Raw genomic sequence first — 18,979 nt, forward strand, 5'->3', positions numbered from 1 at the left:
AAAACATAAACTCATTATTATGACCCTAAATTCAATATCATTAAAAAATACACATGACAAGTTTGACTTTTAACTGACTGTAGCCTTAGATTTATTTTTACTGCCATCAATGAAGCTCTGCACAATATAACATAATCAGAATATCTCATATTATTAACCATAATCCCCTTATGTTTGAGATTAGAACTAAATGTCAAACTACAAACACTTATGATATTAACCATTGTATATGTATAGTTCAGTAAAATGAAAAATTATCCCAATCTTCTGCAGCTAATCTTCAGAATATTTTCATTACAAACCCAAAACTGTGTCCTCGAAACCATCACATTCTTCTTGCAGCCTCATCAATCATCATTCTAATTTCTTGAAAAATTTGCATTACATGATTCATTTATTATTAGGGAGTTCATGTGCCATTAAGACAGCATACATATGTGGTGGTTAGAAGATGTGTTTTGGGAGTTGAGTCCTCTCATGATATTAGACACTGGAATGATTCCTAGTCATTAGACTAGGAAGAAACATCTTTACCTGGTGAGCAGTCTTGCTGCCTTTCATTGTAGCATCTGTGTATTTGTAGTTGATCACTGTAGTTACAACAGCTAGATGGAATTACACAGCAAAGTAACTGGTCATAGCACTTAACTCAAGTTCTCCTGTGGTTTTCTATGTTCTTGACAAATTCCCTTTAAACGAATAAATGATATAATGTGTTTGTGCACACCATGCTGTCTTTTTTCTTTTCTTCTTGTTGTTGTTAATGATGATGAAGAATATATGAAAAGATTATATCTTTCAGCTGTTTCAAATGTGTAAGTAACTAAGAAGGTGTCTCTGTAAGATCTTAAGAAGGTACCTCTGTAAGATTATGATTTTAATTCATTTTTATTCATATTATGAACTAGAATAGGTAGATAATGCAATAATTCCTCTTTCATATGAAAAATTATTCTATAGTCATCGGGCAGCTACACTATGAGAATACCATTCAGAAAGGTATTTGTAATAGCAACAAAATTAATAAAGCAAAAGAAATACATCTTAACAAATATATTGCCTTTATGAAGGAAATTATTACAATTGAAAATATATTGAATAAAGCAAAGATCAATATACATTTATGCCATGTTATTCATATAAAACCTCAGGGACACATTTAATTTGATGATTTTTCCTACTTTATATTGCTTTTATTATATTTAGATATAGAACCTGTATCCCTGATCTCTAAACTTCTAACACGATGGGGTGTTGGATATTGTCTTTAGATTTTGAGCATCTAATGAGATGATCATGTGATTTTTCAGTTTGTATGTATGACAGATTATTTTGATGGACTTGCATATATTGAGCCATCCCTCATCCACAGGATGAAGTCTTCTTGATCATGGTCCATGATATTTATGATGTGTTTCTGTATTCAGTTTGCCAGTATTTTATTGAATAGTTTTTTTGTCAAAATTCATAAAAGAAATTGGACTGAAATTCTTTCTTTGCTGAGTCTTTGTGTGGTGTGGGTATTAGGATGCTTGTAGCTTCATAGAATGAGTTTGGCAGTGTTCCTTCTCTTTCTATTTTGAGGAGTATTGGCATTAGCTCTTCTTTGAAAGTCTAGTAAAATTCTGCACTAAAACCATCTGACTCTGGGCTTTTTCACTGGGAGACTTTTAATGACTGTTTCTATCTTCTTAGGGGTTATAGTGCTGTGTAAATAGTATACTTGATCATGACTTAACTTTGACAAGTGGTATCTGTCTAGAAAAATCATCAATTTTTTAAAAAGATTTTCAAATTTTGTTGACCTACACATTTTGTGAGACCTACTTGTTCTTTGAATTTCCTTGTTTTCCTGTTGTGTCTCTATTTTTATTTTCTTTTTTGATTTTGTTTATTTGGATACTGTCTTTTGGTTAGGTTGACTAATTCTCTCTCTCTCTCTCTCTCTCTCTCTCTCTCTTGTTGATTTCTCAAAGAACCTGCTCTTTGTTTCCTTGATTCTTTGTTTTCAGATCTTTGTTTCTAATTGAATTCAGCCCAGATTTTGATTATTTTCTGTTTTCCATTCCTTTTCTATATGTTAACTTCTCTTTTTTTTCTAGAGTTTCTAGGTATACTTTGAAATTGATAGTATAAAAGTTCTCTAATTTCTCTATGGAAGCATTTAGTGCTATGAACTTTCTTCTTAGCACTGCTTTCATTGTGTCCCATAAATTAGGTGTATAGTGCCATCATTTTCATTGAATTTTAAAAAGTCTTTAATTTCTTTCTTTATTCCTTCCCTGATCCTGAGATCACGGAGTAAAGAGTTTTTTATTTTCCATGAATGTGTGAGGTGAGGCTTTCTGGTGTTCCTGTTGTTGAAGCTGAGCTTTAATGCATGGACTTCTGATAAGATGCAAGGCGTTATTTCAGGTTTTTGGGGGTTTTTGTTTTGTTTTGTTTTGTTGTTTTTTTTTATCTGTTGAAGCTTGCTCTGTGACTAACTGTGTACTCAATTTTGGAGAAGTATCCCTGAGGTGCTTAAAAAAGGTATATTATTCTGTGTTTGACTGAGGGCCATGAGGGGGATAGGAACTCCACAGGAAGACCAACAGAGTCAACTAACCTGAACCTTTGGGGGCTCTCAGAGACTGAACCAAATAACACACAGTGGCTGGACATAGGCCCTCTGCACATTTTTGACAGATGTGCAGCTTAGAAAGCATGAGCATCCCAAACAAATGGACAGAGTGCTATCCCTAAAGTTGTTGCCTGTCTCTGCAATACACTCTTCAAGCTGTTGTATCTTGTCTGGCCTCAGTAGAAGATGGACCTAGCTGTGCAGAGACGTTTTATGCTGTGGTGGAGCTATATCCAGGAGGGTCCTACACTCTCTCAGACAAGAAAGGAAAGGGTAATGTAGGAGGAATTGTGGGAGGGGTGACCAGGAGACCACATCGACTGGGATGTAAACTGAAAAAACAAAAGGAAAAAAAAACTTCAGGTATACAAACAAGACTCATTTCCATACACAAAGTAACAACACAGCGAATGTATCACCAAGAAACAAGAATTACAAATATTCTTCTACAACTTCTCAAAGTAATATAAAATTCATATAGAAAGCATAAGACTGTAGCTCAGTGGCAGTGTGCTTATCTTTCAAACATGAGACTCTGGGTTCAATCCTCAGCCCTTCTAGTATAATAAGATATCCACAGAAGACAAATAATTCAAAAAGGAACATGTCAATTTTAAGGATTGAGTGTATGCTGTTAACATGGCCTTGACTATCAGAACTGTCATTATTAAATAGGAAAATTTACTATAAAACATTAATCTTTCATTTTTAAAAAATGGGGCTTCCTAAAAATTGTATTTAGCATCATAGAAGTAAATTTCATTATGATATTTTCAAACAATTTTTATTCTTCTCTTACACTTTTCTCCATGTTCCTGACACCATCTTACACCCCTATATTTCTCTTACAGTACTTTTCACTTTAATGATACTTTTGTCCTGTTTCCATTCTTTGATTCCTCTAGTCCTATTTTTTAGTTATTAATGTATTTATTCACTTTACATCCTAATATAAAGCCTCTCTCCTCCCAGTACCCTCTCTCTCACACACAGATCTTCCTTTCATTCTGCCCTCCCCTTTCTCCTTTTACAAACCGGACTCCCCCCAGTATCACCCTCCCACCTACTCCAACCCCAGAACATCGAGCTGTGGCATGACTAGGCTCACCCTCTCATCCTCAGGCAAGCCAAGCACCTCAGTTAGGGAAACAAGATCCACAGACATGAAACAGATTCAGGGGCAGACCCCATTCCAGTTTAAGGAATTCCCTTATAAAGATCAAGCTTCCACTTTATATGTGCACAAAGTCTAGGTCCAGTCCATGCTTGATTTTTGGTTTGTAATTCAGTCTCTGCGATCCCACAGTGATCAAGGTTATTTCACTCTGCTGGTTTTCCTGTAGATTCCCTGTCCTCTTCAGGTCCCTCAGTCCATGCCTAGACTCAGACTCTTCTACAAGACTCCATAAGCTCCACATAATGCTTGAATACGAGTCTCTGCATCTGTTTCCATTGGCCACTGGATTGAGCCTCTCAGAGGACTATAATGCTAGGCTCCTGTCTGCAAGCAGAACAGAAGTGCATGAGTGGTGTTAGGGATTGATTCTTGCCCATAGGATGGATCTTAATTTGGGCCAGTCATTGGTTGGATATTCCCTCAATCTCTGGTCTGTGTCTCTGCACATCTTGTAAGAAGGACACATTTTGGGTTGAAGGTTTTGTGGGTGGGTTGCTGTCCTTATCCCTAATATATATATATATATATATATATATATATATATATATATATATATACATACACATATATATATATATGTATATATATGTATATGTGTGTATATATATGTATATGTGTGTATATATATATGTATATATATGTATATATATATATATATCCCTATATCCCTGGCTACAGGAAGGTACCTTTTCAGGATACATATCCTTTACTGCTTGGAGTCTCAGGTAGAGGAATCTTCATAGACACCCTAGGGTCTTCTCCTTTCCCAGGTCTCAGTTAGATTCTAGAGATGCCTCCACCCTCACCACTGCCATTTTCCACTCTCTCTCTCTCTCTCTCTCTCTCCTGCTCTACCTATAACTGATCACCCATTAAATCCTGCTCTTCCTTCTCTTCTCCTCTCCTACCTAGTTCCTTCACTCCATTCATCTCTGATATCTATTTTACTTCCCCTTCTGAGAAAGATTCAACTGTCCTTTCTTGAGTTCTTGTTATTTGGCTTCTTTGTGTCTGTGGACTGTAATACGGTCATTTTGTATTTTATGGTTAACGTCCTCTTATAGCTGAGTACATATCATGCATGTCATTTGGAGTCTAGGTTACCTAACTCTGGCTATTCTCCAATTCCACCCATTTTCCTGTCAAATTCAGGATGTCCTTTCTTTTTTGGTTCTTTTTTTTTTTTTTTGGAGCTGGGGACCGAACCCAGGGCCTTGCGCTTCCTAGCAAGCGCTCTACCACTGAGCTAAATCCCCAACCAATGTCCTTTCTTCTAATAGCACAGTAGTATTCTGCTATGTAAATGAACTATATTTTCTGTATCCATTCTTCAGTTGAGGGACATCTAGGTAATTTCCAGTTTCTGGCTATTACTAATAAAGTTGCTCTGAACACAGTTTAGCAATTGTACTTGTGGGATGATGGAGCATGTTTGGGTATAGGTACATGAGTAGTATAGCTGGGTCTTGAGGTAGAGCTGTTCTCAGGTTTTTGAGAAATAGCCGAACTGATTTCCAGAGAGGTTGTACAAGAAATGCTCAATGTCCTTAGTCATCGAGGAAATACAAATCAAAGTGGCTATATGATTCCACAAACTCATCAGAACATCTAAGATAAAATACTCAAAGAATAGCACATGCTGGCCAGGATGTGGAACAAAAGAAACACATATACATTGCTGGTGGGAGTGCAAACTTGTACAAACTTATACAAGACCTCTCTTTTTCCATTTTACCTCCTTTCTGGTTTGATAGCCTATAAGGACTTCCTCTGAATATTAATTACACATGGACATTGGGGTTCATGTCCCTGTTGGAGAAAAAAAGGATGATTTTCCCATCTATACTCTCTTGCTAAAATCATTGTAATTGCATATAGTTCTGAAATGTTCATGATGTTAATCTACAGATTAACAAAATTCTGTTGTGCACAGATAGTATAATTCGATTATCTGCTGATTAACATCATTTCTCTGCTGTTGTGAATTATGGATCAGTTATTATGGATGTGCAGTACCTCTATTGTAGGACATACATTACTTTGGGTAAATGTCAAGAAATTGTATAGCTCTGTTTATTGTAATACTATTTTCAGATTTTTGAGATATCTTTGTATTTATTTCTATAATGAATGTAGTTCTTTAACTCTTTCCCATTATAGTATGAAGATTCTTCCTGTCTACACCATTGTCAGCATTTGTTGTGGTCTATTCTCTTGATTTTAATCATTCTAAGGGGTTCAATAAAGTCTCAAAGCACTTGTAATTTGCATTTAATTGACAGGTAAAAGTGTTGAGCACTTAAAAATTATTTACTGCCTATTTATTCACTGTCTTTAAAGAAATCCATGCTGATTTCATTAGCATGATTGTTGACTAGAAAGATTGGGAAGCGATTGTTTAATCTTTATATTCCTTTATATATTCTAGATTTTAAGCTATTGATTGAAATACAGAAGTTGATTATTTCTTCCTATTTGTTAGATTAAATATACACTTTCTTTAATGTGCAGAAAGTTTTTAATGTCATCCTGTTCCTCTCATTAGTTCTCATTAGCTTCTCCTATGCTATTAGTATTGATGTCCCTACCTACATTTTGTATTTCTAATATTTTCTTTTGATAGTTCTAGCATTTCAGCTTTAGATTAATTTAACTTTTCTGTGTGTGCAAGGTTGTGGGACCGTGAAAGGCACCCTGGTTCCTGGTTGAGGAGGTTTGAAACACTGGTGACCCTGAATGAGATGGTAAGCATTTTGCCTGATTCCCAGGAAACTAGACCGGTCACAAAGCCACAGCCCTCCATATATTTGTGGCCATCAGTCACATAGGGCAATGCCCCAAGCTCCTCCACAGGTAGAAGAAGTGATCACAGGTCACTTAAGCTCAAGACAGATCTCCATATATAATGAAGTACCCAAAAGCCTGAAGGCTTAGCTCCCAGACACCTCTCCCTGCAAAAAGTATTTAATCTCAGGCCCAGTCTGAGAAGTGGGGTACAGTTTTACTTATCCATGTTCCACTATGACAATAAATGCTTTAAAACCACAAACTCACTTTTCATTGGGATCAACCATGGGGCGCCACAGAATAGGTCTTTGCTTACAGAGTGGCTGTCTAATATCCAGAAGAAAACCTCCCTGCATTTCCAGCCACCACCTCCACCACCAAGCCTGTTCCCTACCACAGTCAAGCCAAGGATTCTTCCCTGAAGGATCTGCCGGAGCTCCCCCTCTTTCCCATTTGGCCCCAAGAACCAGAAAACTGCAGCCTCCTTGCAGGCCCGAGGACCCCCAAGCCAGCTCTAGCTTCCCACAGCCGGACACCAGCCGATCAGAGGCAAGGGGTAAGTGCAGTCAAACTTTCCACATACTGCCTCCCCAAACGGCCAGAGACATGTGGTAGAGCAGATTTGGGACCACAATAACCCTAAAATGTGCACCGGTTATAAACCTACATAAGATGAGGGAATATCGATATAATCCCATTGTGCGGGTGAATATCCATTGCACACAAAGTTATTATGTGTTCAGATGGTCTGATCACCGAATTTTACCAACCATTTAAGAAAGGAATGTTTGTGTCTTCCTGAAATTCATCCTTAGAACTGTTATTACTCAGCAGGGCATTGGGATGGAATTTCTAAAACTTTATTCTTCTTACCCAACACTAGTCATTCCTTCTGTGGCTTTGTATCCTTTAACTTCCTCAGATCCATGTACAGTGTTTGTTATTGTGATGAATAAGAGTTGATGACTTAATATGCGAGAGACTCGGTAACTCTACAATTGGAATTGGGTAATCATTTTTCATATTTTTGAAGAAAATTAAAACTAAATATTTAACTCTTCTATAGAGTTTACACTAGGGTTTTATCCCTCTGTATATTAAGTCATTTTATTTTCTTTTATATAAATAAAATATGGTGATGAATGTTTTATTTAAGTTAACTTGATGTAATAATGCACACTCAAAATTCGTGTCCAGAGTCTTGAAATTCTAATAAAATTATTTACTTTTTAAATAGGAATGAAAATGAATTCTGAAAACTTTACAATAGGAATTTTTCTCTTCTGCCAGATTATAGTGGGAATGCATGGCAATTACTCAATACTATTTTATTATGTCATTTTGATGTTCACTGGGAAGCATTTAATGCCCAAAGACCTGATTATAGAGCACCTGACTTTTGCAAACTGCTTGACTATCACCTTAAGAGGCATTCCACGAACAATGGAATGTAATTTATTAATATAAGAGAAAGAACATTTTACTGGACTAAAGTCGAAAATTATGGGGAGGGGTTTTGCTCATTTTGTATTCAGTTGCTAATTGCTCTGCCCAGAAATCAGATTGCAATCCAGACATTAACATTGTCATTATTATTGGAGCATCTCCTGTATCATTGATGTGTACAGATGGCTTTCTACCACCTCTGATTGGTTAGTAAACTCCTGATCAAACAACAAATGGACAGGGGAAGAGAATAGGGCAAGACATCTGATCCTAGTTGGAAAGAACCAAATAAAAAGAGACAGAGGCAGAAGAAAAGGTATGGAGAGACTAAGTGGATGTACTAGGAGGATTTGCCATGAGGTCATGATGAGAAAGCAGCCATGAGGACACGTATGGACTAAAATGAGTCAAGACAAGACCAGGTGGAAAATAATGGGACACTTGGTTGGGTCTTAGCAGCCTAGTCAAATTAGAGTGTGTCTTAACCTGCCAAGCTTAGTGCCAATAACTTACTAATAAAAATACCAGGTCTCTGTGTCTTTATTTGGGAAGTAAAATGTGCTAGAGCAGGTATTAGAAATGCTCTGCAGTTATTTGTGCAAAGAAGGGTCAACAAAGTCACCACAAAATGATAAAAATCATTTTTTCAATAAAAGCCTATATTTCAAGGTGAAAATATCACAGGTTCCCAATTTTAAAATTTTAATTTTTAAAATTGACTATAAAGGAGTTAAATTCATATCTACCAATATTGATATAAATTTCCCAAAATAGAATCAACAAGGATATATATGTATACACATATATATGTATATATATATAAAACACATACATACATGCATAGTACATACATATATACATACATACATGCACGTATTTGTCAATCCACAAACATTTATGCTAATGTCAGAAAACTGCTTGACATTATATAGTCCTGGGAAGTATATAAGGGTGGAAAGGAGAAAATAATGAACACTAAAGATGATTGAAAATCCATTAAGAAGCCCTCTGTATGTCTGTCTGTGTGTTTCAGCTATCTTTACCAGATAATTACATTACATAATCTATCAGAAGAGAGATTGCTGACTAAAAATTCATATATGAGATGCATCCACTTTAAATACTTGGTCTGAGTACTTGAAGACCCCCAAACAATACAGACTACTGGCATTGCTCCTTATCACAAAGCAGAACACTATAACAAGACCCTCTTGCTGAAGATATCACACCCTTAGGAGATAGTACATGATTATTCAAGCTCATATTGACCAAAATGATCTATCATTTCTGGATACACTCTAGAGTGACTGAGATGCATTCAGGGTATCATCTGTGAACATTATGAAATACAACAGTGAGCATCCTAGTAATATATTCCCATTGCTACATTGGTACCACTGTTATAAGGCTAACCAGTCACTTTCTGGTTTAATTTGTGGCTTGCTCTCTAGTAATGGTTATCAGGTTGTGGTTCATGACCACTGGAATACACACATATCTGATGGTCTGAGGTACAGAGACACTGTTCAGTAACAAAACTACCATTGTGTCAACAAAAATAAACTATGGTTGTGGATTTATAAGACCAGAGGAAATATGTGTTCGCCAATGGTCAGAACCCACAGATTGAGAACCACTACTTTACAAGTAGTAGTCTGGTGCTTTAAATCAGGCCAGAAAGACCTCACAGGCCTCATGGATACAATGAATCCTATAATTTTGCTAAATAAAACTCTTGTCAAATTACCCTCTAAATTTTTATATCTATAGCCATAGATTACTGCAACACTAATCTCATTAGAGAAATTTCTCTGTGCTGTGAATGAGGTACTCACACTGACCAAAGTGCAAAGAATAAATGACTCTGTCATGACCGGTCATGAATGGGATATATATATATATATATATATATATATATATATATATATATATATATATGTATGTATATATATATATATATATATATATATATATAATTTCCCCTTATCAGAGGTTCAGGAAATTTGGTAAATAGGATGGAAATGTTCAATGATTCATATCTAAGATGTAAGGTAGAACTAGAGAAAAATGTATCTACTGGCTTTGACAAAAACACCTACTTACCAATTCATAACAATTGCACTCACCTACACAAGACATCCACAATGTTAAGCCAGTTACCAATCTAGCATGAGAGAGGGGTTCAGGATACTCCAGGCCTAACTGAGGAGCTATTGACAGGTCATGGTTTCTGGGCATGGAAAAGCGGTTTCCATGAGAATGTGGCCCCTAGTAGGTAAGCCAAACACCACTGTGGATACATGGACATTAGAAACTGACTTGATGGGTTGTAAAAAAGATATGAATTTAGGAGACTTCGGAAATGTGACAGAAGTTCTATAGGGCTTAGGAGGACAAACAAAGGGCAAATATGATTAAAGTGCATTGTGTCCATATATAATACTATCATAGAATTAAGAAAAAAACATTACACTTTAAAAATAATCCAATAGCTCTTCCAGCACATGCTCCACCAGTTTTATTAATATCCAGAGCCTTACAAGGGCACCTAACCATCTCTAGGGCCTCAACTTTACCCCCTCATGTATGATCCATACGCAGTCCACAATTTTGGCAGAAGTCTCCTACTTTACCAGAAGACAAGCATTAGTAGGAACCACACAGGTCTTACAGGTACTTGGAATTCTACAGGCAAAATCGGTACCTAAACTTCAGAGATCATTCAGCCTGCAAATCATTCAGCAAAGACATTTTACTATACCTGATGGCTCATTAGTCAACAAAACTATGAATCACTCAGGCCAGAGACAAAAAAAAAAATCAAAGAAGAAAAAAAAAATCCAAAAAGCATCCATCCATCAAAGAAATACACAGAAATTAGCACCTACACTTTTAGTAGCTCCAAATTCCTGTGACCAGAGGTCAGCTTAAGCATACACTCAACAAGATTCAGGGAAATGTGGTATCACCAGAACCTATTACAGCAAGCCACTGATGTTCCAACACAGTCGTACCATTGGAAAATTCCTATAAATTCAATCATATGAAGATAGTAGCCCATAATGAGGAAATGAATACATCCCTTTAAAAACGTCCAGGAATAAATAGACAAGCAGGTGAAGGAGATGAATTAAATGGTTCCAGTCCCTAAAATGGAAGTAGAAGCAATAGGTAAGCTAAGAATCACATGCTGACAGGAACCGGATATGTATCTCTCCCGAGAGACACAACCAGAACCTGTGAAGTACAGAGGCGAACTCTAGCAGCAAACGATTGAACTGAGAATGGGACCCCCTTTGGGAGAATTAGAGGAAGGACTGAAAGAGCTGAAGGGGCTTGTGATCCCATAAGAACAACAATGACAACCAACCGGGGCTTCCAGGGACTAAGCCACGACCCAAAGACTACACATGGACTGACCGAGGGCTCCAACTGCATGTGTAGCAAAGAATAGCCTTGTTCGGCACCAGTGGAAGGGGAAGCCCTTGGTCCTGCCCATGTTGGACCCCCAGTGCAGGGAAATGTCACGGGGTGTGGTAAGGGGGGAGTATATGGGGGGCACCCTTATAAGGGAGGGGGAGGGGATAGGGGGCTTATGGACAGGAAACTGGGAAAGGGAATAACATTTGAAATGTAAATAAAGAAATATAGCCAATAAAAAAAGATATTGTAAAAACACTCCCCAACCTTGTTTCAACGGTATATAGTATCTACAAATGGGGATATGCAAAAAAAAAGGAAGCAATAAATGAAACAAATATAAAGGGAATCTTGGTGAAGTAATATCTAGGTATGAGAACAGGAATAACAGATGCAAGGATCAGAGAACGAATAAAAGAGATGGAATGTATTAAAAAATGGGGTTCAGAGCTAAACAAACGATTCACAGCTGAGTGATGCCGAATGGCTGAGAAACACCTAAAGAAATGTTCAACATCTTTAGTCATAAGGGAAATGCAAATCAAAACAACCCTGAGATTTCACCTCACACCAGTAAGAATGGCTAAGATCAAAAACTCAGGTGACAGCAAATGCTGGCGAGGATGCGGAGAAAGAGGAACACTCCTGCATTGTTGGTGGGGTTGCAGACTGGTACAACCATTCTGGAAATCAGTCTGGAGGTTCCTCAGAAAATTGGACATTGAACTGCCTGAGGATCCAGCTATACCTCTCTTGGGCATATACCCAAAAGATGCCCCAACATATAAAAAAGACACGTGCTCCACTATGTTCATCGCAGCCTTATTTATAATAGCCAGAAGCTGGAAAGAACCCAGATGCCCTTCAACAGAGGAATGGATACAGAAAATGTGGTACATCTACACAATGGAATATTACTCAGCTATCAAAAACAATGACTTTATGAAATTCGTAGGCAAATGGTTGGAACTGGAAAATATCATCCTGAGTGAGCTAACCCAATCACAGAAAGACATACATGGTATGCACTCATTGATAAGTGGCTATTAGCCCAAATGCTTGAATTACCCTAGATGCCTAGAACAAATGAAACTCAAGACGGATGATCAAAATATGAATGCTTCACTTCTTCTCTAAAAGGGGAACAAGAATACCCTTGGCAGGGAAGGGAGAGGCAAAGATTAAAACAGAGACTGAAGGAACACCCATTCAGAGCCTGCCCCACATGTGGCCCATACATATACAGCCACCCAATTACACAAGATAGATGAAGCAAAGAAGTACAGACGGACAGGAGCCGGCTGTAGATCGCTCCTGAGAGACACAGCCAGAATACAGCAAATACAGAGGCGAATGCCAGCAGCAAACCACTGAACTGAGAATAGGACCCCCGTTGAAGGAATCAGAGAAAGAACTGGAAGAGCTTGAAGGGACTCAAAACCCCATATGTACAACAATGCCAAGCAACAAGAGCTTCCAGGGACTAAGCCACTACCTAAATACTATACATGGACTGACCCTGGACTCTGACCTCATAGGTAGCAATGAATATCCTAGTAAGAGCACCAGTGGAAGGGGAAGCCCTGGGTCCTGCTAAGACTGAACCCCCAGTGAACTAAACTGTGGGGGGGGAGGGCGGCAATGGGGAGAGGGTTGGGAGGGGAACACCCATAAGGAAGGGGAGGGGGGAGGGGGATGTTTGCCCGGAAATCTGGAAAGGGAATAACACTCGAAATGTATATAAGAAATACTCAAGTTAATAAAAAAAATAAATAAATAAATAAATAAAAAGAAAAGAAAATCCTTCCTGGTTGCTGCCACCGCAGAGAGCCCTTGGGCAGCACCCCGCGAGCAAACTTGAGCCTCGGGACCACAGGTAAGACCAACTTGTCTGCTGCAAGAGAGCTGCCTGGTGATATCGGGACACACAGAGGCAGAGTTCATCTAGGACCGGGCACGTCCTGTGTTTGCCGGAGGTCCCACGCCCGCGGATCCTGGACCCGCAGCAGTTCTCTGCTCCCAGACCCTGTGGGAAAGACACCTCACCACCTGATCAGGTGGGCACTCCTGAGGCTGCAGAGCGGAAGAGACCACCAACACTGCCCACCCCTGCCCACATCCCTGGCCCAAGAGGAAACTGTATAAGGCCTCTGGACTCCCGTGGGGGAGGGCCCAGGAGCGGCAGGACCCCTGCCTGAGACACCGCCGGAACCTGAGGGAAACAGACCTGATAAACAGTTCTCTGCACCCAAATCCCGTGGGAGGGAGAGCTGAACCTTCAGAGAGGCAGACAAACCTGGGAAACCAGAAGAGACTGCTCTCTTTACATACATCTCGGACGCCAGAGGAAAACACCAAGGCCATCTGGAACCCTGGTGCACAGAAGCTCCCGGAAGGGGCGGCACAGGTCTTCCTGGTTGCTGCCGCCGCAGAGAGCCCTTGGGCAGCAACCCGCGAGCAAACTTGAGCCTCGGGACCACAGGTAAGACCAACTTGTCTGCTGCAAGAAAGCTGCCTGGTGAACTCAAGACACAGGCCCACAGGAACAGCTGAAGACCTGTAGAGAGGAAAAACTACACGCCCGAAAGCAGAACACTCTGTCCCCATAACTGGCTGAAAGAAAACAGGAAAATAGGTCTACAGCACTCCTGACACACAGGCTTATAGGACAGTCTAGCCACTGTCAGAAATAGCAGAACAAAGTAACACTAGAGATAATCTGATGGCGAGAGGCAAGCGCAGGAACCCAAGCAACAGAAACCAAGACTACATGCCATCATCGGAGCCCAATTCTCCCACCAAAACAAACATGGAATATCCAAACACACCAGAAAAGCAAGATCTAGTTTCAAAATCATATTTGATCATGATGCTGGAGGACTTCAAGAAAGACATGAACACACTTAGGGAAACACAGGAAAACATTAATAAACAAGTAGAAGCCTACAGAGAGGAATCGCAAAAATGCCTGAAAGAATTCCAGGAAAACACAATCAAACAGTTGAAGGAATTAAAAATGGAAATAGAAGCAATCAAGAAAGAACACATGGAAACAATCCTGGATATAGAAAACCAAAAGAAGAGACAAGGAGCTGTAGATACAAGCCTCACCAACAGAATTCAGGAGATGGAAGAGAGAATCTCAGGAGCAGAAGATTCCATAGAAATCATTGACTCAACTGTCAAAGATAATGTAAAGCGGAAAAAGCATACAGGAAACATACAGGAAATCCAGGACTCAATGAGAAGATCAAACCTAAGGATAATAGGTATAGAAGAGAGTGAAGACTCCCAGCTCAAAGGACCAGTAAATATCTTCATCAAAATCATAGAGGAAAACTTCCCTAACCTAAAAAAAGAGATACCCATAGGCATACAAGATGCCTACAGAACTCCAAATAGATTGGACCAGAAAAGAAACACCTCCCATCACATAATAGTCAAAACACCAAATGCACAAAATAAAGAAAGAATATTAAAAGCAGTAAGGGAGAAAGGTCAAGTAACATATAAAGGCAGACCTATCAGAATCACACCAGACTTCTCGCCAGAAACTATGAAGGACAGAAGATCCTGGACTGATGTCATACAGACCCTAAGAGAACACAAATGCCAGCCCAGGTTACTGTATCCTGCAAAACTCTCAATTAACATAGATGGAGAAACCAAGATATTCCATGACAAAACCAAATTTACACAATATCTTTCTACAAATCCAGCACTACAAAGGACAATAAATGGTAAAGCCCAACATAAGGAGGCAAGCTATACCCTAGAAGAAGCAAGAAACTAATCGTCTTGGCAACAAAACAAAGAGAAGAAAAGCACACAAACATAACCTCACATCCAAATATGAATATAACGGGAAGCAATAACCACTATTCCTTAATATCTCTCAACATCAATGGCCTCAACTTCCCAATAAAAAGACATAGATTAACAAACTGGATACGCAACGACGACCCTGCATTCTGCTGCCTACAGGAAACACACCTCAGAGACAAAGACAGACACTACCTCAGAGTGAAAGGCTGGAAAACAACTTTCCAAGCAAATGGTCAGAAGAAGCAAGCTGGAGTAGCCATTCTAATATCAAATAAAATCAATTTTCAACTAAAAGTCATCAAAAAAGATAAGGAAGGACACTTTATATTCATCAAAGGAAAAATCCACCAAGATGAACTCTCAATCCTAAATATCTATGCCCCAAATACAAGGGCACCTACATATGTAAAAGAAACCTTACTAAAGCTCAAAACACACATTGGACCTCACACAATAATAGTGGGAGATTTCAACACCCCACTCTCATCAATGGACAGATCCTGGAAACAGAAATTAAACAGAGATGTAGACAGACTAAGAGAAGTCATGAGCCAAATGGACTTAACAGATATTTATAGAACATTCTATCCTAAAGCAAAAGAATATACCTTCTTCTCAGCTCCTCATGGTACTTTCTCCAAAATTGACCATATAATTGGTCAAAAACCGGGCCTCAACAGGTACAGAAAGATAGAAATAATCCCATGCGTGCTATCGGACCACCACGGCCTAAAACTGGTCTTCAATAACAATCAAGGAAGAATGTCCACATATACTTGGAAATTGAACAATGCTCTACTCAATGATAACCTGGTCAAGGAAGAAATAAAGAAAGAAATTAAAAACTTTTTAGAATTTAATGAAAATGAAGGTACAACATACCCAAACTTATGGGACACAATGAAAGCTGTGCTAAGAGGAAAACTCATAGCGCTGAGTGCCTGCAGAAAGAAACAGGAAAGAGCATATGTCAGCAGCTTGACAGCACACCTAAAAGCTCTAGAGCAAAAAGAAGCAAATACACCCAGGAGGAGTAGAAGGCAGGAAATAATCAAACTCAGAGCGGAAATCAACCAAGTAGAAACAAAAAGGACCATAGAAAGAATCAACAGAACCAAAAGTTGGTTCTTTGAGAAAATCAACAAGATAGATAAACCCTTAGCCAGACTAACGAGAGGACACAGAGAGTGCGTCCAAATTAACAAAATCAGAAATGAAAAGGGAGACATAACTACAGATTCAGAGGAAATTCAAAAAATCATCAGATCTTACTATAAAAGCCTATATTCAACAAAACTTGAAAATCTAAAGGAAATGGACAATTTCCTAGACAGATACCAGGTACCGAAGTTAAATCAGGAACAGATAAACCAGTTAAACAACCCCATAACTCCTAAGGAAATAGTAGCAGTCATTAAAGGTCTCCCAACCAAAAAGAGCCCAGGTCCAGACGGGTTTAGTGCAGAATTCTATCAGACCTTCATAGAAGACCTCATACCAATACTATCCAAACTATTCCACAAAATTGAAACAGATGGAGCACTACCGAATTCCTTCTACGAAGCCACAATTACTCTTATACCTAAACCACACAAAGACACAACAAAGAAAGAGAACTTCAGACCAATTTCCCTTATGAATATCGACGCAAAAATACTCAATAAAATTCTGGCAAACCGAATCCAAGAGCACATCAAAACAATCATCCAACATGATCAAGTAGGCTTCATCCCAGGCATACAGGGATGGTTTAATATACGGAAAACCATCAACGTGATCCATTATATAAACAAACTGAAAGAACAAAACCACATGATCATTTCATTAGATGCTGAGAAAGCATTTGACAAAATTCAACACCCCTTCATGATAAAAGTCCTGGAAAGAATAGGAATTCAAGGCCCATATCTAAACATAGTAAAAGCCATATACAGCAAACCAGTTGCTAACATTAAACTAAATGGAGAGAAACTTGAAGCAATCCCACTAAAATCAGGGACTAGACAAGGCTGCCCACTCTCTCCCTACTTATTCAATATAGTTCTTGAAGTTCTAGCCAGAGCAATCAGACAACAAAAGGAGGTCAAGGGGATACAGATCGGAAAAGAAGAAGTCAAAATATCACTATTTGCAGATGATATGATAGTTTATTTAAGTGATCCCAAAAGTTCCACCAGAGAACTACTAAAGCTGATAAACAATTTCAGCAAAGTGGCTGGGTATAAAATTAACTCAAATAAATCAGTTGCCTTCCTCTATACAAAAGAGAAACAAGCCGAGAAAGAAATTAGAGAAACGACACCCTTCATAATAGACCCAAATAATATAAAGTACCTCGGAGTGACTTTAACAAAGCAAGTAAAAGATCTGTATAATAAGAACTTCAAGACACTGAAGAAGGAAATTGAAGAAGACCTCAGAAGATGGAAAGATCTCCCATGCTCATGGATTGGCAGGATTAATATAGTAAAAATGGCCATTTTACCAAAAGCAATCTACAGATTCAATGCAATCCCCATCAAAATACCAATCCAATTCTTCAAAGAGTTAGACAGAACAATTTGCAAATTCATCTGGAATAACAAAAAACCCAGGATAGCTAAAGCTATCCTCAACAATGAAAGGACTTCAGGGGCAATCACTATCCCTGAACTCAAGCAGTATTACAGAGCAATAGTCATAAAAACTGCATGGTATTGGTACAGAGACAGACAGATAGACCAATGGAATAGAATTGAAGACCCAGAAATGAACCCACACACATATGGTCACTTGATTTTTGACAAAGGAGCCAAAACCATCCAATGGAAAAAAGATAGCATTTTCAGCAAATGGTGCTGGTTCAACTGGAGGGCAACATGTAGAAGAATGCAGATCGATCCATGCTTATCACCCTGTACAAAGCTTAAGTCCAAGTGGATCAAGGACCTCCACATCAAAGCAGACACACTCAAACTAATAGAAGAAAAACTAGGGAAGCATCTGGAACACATGGGCACTGGAAAAAATTTCCTGAACAAAACACCAATGGCTTATGCTCTAAGATCAAGAATTGACAAATGGGATCTCATAAAACTGCAAAGCTTCTGTAAGGCAAAGGACACTGAGGTTAGGACAAAACGGCAACCAACAGATTGGGAAAAGTTCTTTACCAATCCTACAACAGATAGAGGCCTTATATCCAAAATATACAAAGAACTCAAGAAGTTAGACCACAGGGAAACAAATAACCCTATTAAAAAATGGGGCTCAGAGCTAAACAAAGAATTCACAGCTGAGGAATGCCGAATGGCTGAGAAACACCTAAAGAAATGTTCAACATCTTTAGTCATAAGGGAAATGCAAATCAAAACAACCCTGAGATTTCACCTCACACCAGTGAGAATGGCTAAGATCAAAAACTCAGGGGACAGCAGATGCTGGCGAGGATGTGGAGAAAGAGGAACACTCCTCCATTGTTGGTGGGATTGCAAACTGGTACAACCATTCTGGAAATCAGTCTGGAGGATCCTCAGAAAATTGGACATTGAACTGCCTGAGGATCCAGCTATACCTCTCTTGGGCATATACCCAAAAGATGCCCCAACATATAACAAAGACACGTGCTCCACTATGTTCATTGCAGCCTTATTTATAATAGCCAGAAGCTGGAAAGAACCCAGATGCCCTTCAACAGAGGAATGGATACAGAAAATGTGGTA

The 18,979-nt window shown here is 38.8% G+C and overlaps 1 long non-coding RNA gene and 1 pseudogene across 2 annotated transcripts in view; one reads left to right on the forward strand and one right to left on the reverse strand.

The window, feature by feature from the left end:
• Positions 1 to 18,979, reverse strand: part of LOC108351412 (uncharacterized) — a 106,477-nt gene that overhangs the window by 47,833 nt on the left and 39,665 nt on the right. Inside the window, exon 4 of one of the 2 annotated variants that reach the window (XR_005486789.2) lies at positions 873 to 2,955. The exons of the other annotated variant lie outside the window; for it this stretch is intronic. This is a non-coding gene — a long non-coding RNA (uncharacterized LOC108351412). Of the gene's footprint in view, positions 1 to 872; positions 2,956 to 18,979 lie in introns of those variants that run through there. 2 annotated transcript variants of the gene reach the window in all.
• Vom1r-ps102 (vomeronasal 1 receptor pseudogene 102) lies at positions 7,827 to 8,114 on the forward strand (annotated as a pseudogene).

This window comes from Rattus norvegicus, chromosome 7 (genome assembly GCF_036323735.1).
Source record: "Rattus norvegicus strain BN/NHsdMcwi chromosome 7, GRCr8, whole genome shotgun sequence".
Classification (NCBI taxonomy): Eukaryota; Metazoa; Chordata; class Mammalia; order Rodentia; family Muridae; genus Rattus; species Rattus norvegicus.